Source organism: Theobroma cacao, chromosome 7 (genome assembly GCF_000208745.1).
Source record: "Theobroma cacao cultivar B97-61/B2 chromosome 7, Criollo_cocoa_genome_V2, whole genome shotgun sequence".
In the NCBI taxonomy this organism is placed as follows: Eukaryota; Viridiplantae; Streptophyta; class Magnoliopsida; order Malvales; family Malvaceae; genus Theobroma; species Theobroma cacao.
This window is the reverse complement of record NC_030856.1, coordinates 19,190,650-19,193,133: the sequence shown is the minus strand read 5'-3', so window position 1 is coordinate 19,193,133 and position 2,484 is coordinate 19,190,650.

Genomic DNA, 2,484 nt, shown 5'->3' with positions numbered 1-2,484 from the left:
GGGATTTTTGATGTTTTAGAAATAAATGTGACAAATAAAAATATATTGTGTTGATTATGAAATTGAGTAATTGGAGGCTACCAATTGTCTTGAAAAATATATTTTCTTATGAATGGCTTATGATATATAAGTATATGTGGCTTTATTTTATAATTGCATTGGAATAGAATGTAAGCTGTTTTTACTATGCAGGCTGGGTAAATAAATAAAAGCCACGTTATACTGTCGAAATTTTATTAAAATTGGTGGGTTAGTCACTACAATGACGAGTTTTCATGGACTGCCTATTAGAGGGGCACGGTAAATCTGGTTACATAATTACTTCGATTGTAGAGGCGAGGAGGGTAACTCCTGGGGTAGTATTAGAGCTCACTTCACGTCGAACCCCCACATGAATGTGTAACTCGACCAACACCAAGGAACGACTTGTTTTAAAAATAAAAATGTGTTTCAGATGTAAATATCATAACTACCTTGGCAGACTCGGTTAGATGCCTCGACCAAGGTATCCCCAAGGATTAGTTTTGGCTTGAGCCTTGTTTTAAGAAAAGTCATAAGTCTTAACAACTATTTTGGTAAATTGCAAATATTTTATGGCTTAAGGAATAAATTGAAAACCTTATGAAATAGTTTGTAATTTGTTGTTTAAACTTGCCTCCATGTTACTCGCCTTTAAATATTTATGATAATGTCTGTTTACTCATTGGGATTGCAAAATCTCACCCACCTCCTTTCCAAACATTTCAAGTCTGTGGTAGCTTGTAGATACCCTATTTTGTCAAGGATTCCAATTGACCTCTCTACCTCACAGACAGTAGGTTACTATCACCAATACGTGGTGTATTCATGGGCCACTTGTCATTGTAATTATTATTGTACATTATAACTTTGCAAATTATTGTATGTATGAATTTATTTTATTCTCGCACTACAAAAATTATTTATGAATAGTTCTATAAAGATTATTTTATAAGAAAATGAAATATATTATCAAATATTTTTATTTAGTTTAATTAGCCAACTTTTCACTCTAAATGAATGATTTAGATTACAAAAATTTATTTTTAATCGGCAGTGGATATTTTTCTACCATACGTTGTATCTTTATCAGGTTTCAAAATTTTTTGGTAAAAATGACCAAAATACCCCTATGTGGCGAAAACTTTATTTTGATTGTTTTCGATCTAAAATAGTTTATATTTTCTTAAAACTCGATATTTAACAACGATTACTCACAAGAAAGGCAAGAAACTGATTCGCTAGCCTTGCGGAGTTTCGATTGGCATTCCGAATAATAAGTGTCAATCGAGGCGTCGTGGCAATTGTCATGGGCCTGAGGGAGGTTCCGCGTTGTGACAAAAACAAAATCCATAGTTACATGCTCCCATTTCCACTCAGGAATAGGTAAAGACTGAAGTGTACCTGCTGGCCTCTGATGCTCCGCCTTAACTTGCTGACATACGAGACACTTTGCTACGAATTCTGCTATGTCTCGCTTCATACCCGGCCACCAATAATTCTCCCTGATAGTCCTATACATCTTAGTGCTTCCAGGATGTAATGCATAGGCAGATGAATGGGCTTTTTCCATGATTGCCTGTCTTAGCTGGTTTCCCTCAAGAACACAAACTCAATCTCTAAACATTAAGACATTATCCTCTCCAAATCTAAACTCACTGACTCCCCCATCGGTCAATTTTTGAATTTCTTTTCTTAACTCATCATCAGACCTCTGAATGTCCTTGATCTGATTAAGTAACAAAGGTTGCACAATGAAGCTTGCCAATAAGGATCCATCCTCACCATTTCTCAACTGGACCCCAAGAGATTTCATCTCCAATAATGCTGAAAAATAACAACTCTGAAGTACTGCTAAAGACGATGAAGACTTACGACTTAAGGCATTAGCTACAACGTTCGCCTCTCCCGGATAATAGTCTATCATCAAGTCATAATCTTTTATCAACTCCAACCATCGCCTTTGCCTCAAATTAAGCTCCTTCTGAGTGAGAAAATATTTTAAACTCTTGTGATCCGTAAATATCCGACAATGCTCCCCATACAAGTAATGCTTCCAGATTTTTAAAGCAAAAACCACAGCTGCTAACTCTAAATGATGGGTAGGGTAATTTGCTTCATGCCTCTTTAGCTGTCTAGAAGCATAAGCCACAACTTTTTCATTCTGCATCAGTACGCACCCCAACCCCAACTTTAAGGCATCACTATAAACTATAAATTCCTTACCACTCACAAGAAGTGTTAAAACGGGAGCAGAGGTTAATCGGTTCTTTAGCTCCGAAAATCGATTCTCACAAACATCATCCCACTCAAACTTAACTCCCTTATGAGTTAGACGAGTCAAAGGAGCTGCTATTAAGGAAAACCCTTGAACAAACCTCCGATAATAACTAGCTAATCCGAGGAAACTACGAATCTTCGTCACCATCTTAGGTTGCTCCAATTGTAAAATTACCTCTATCTTCT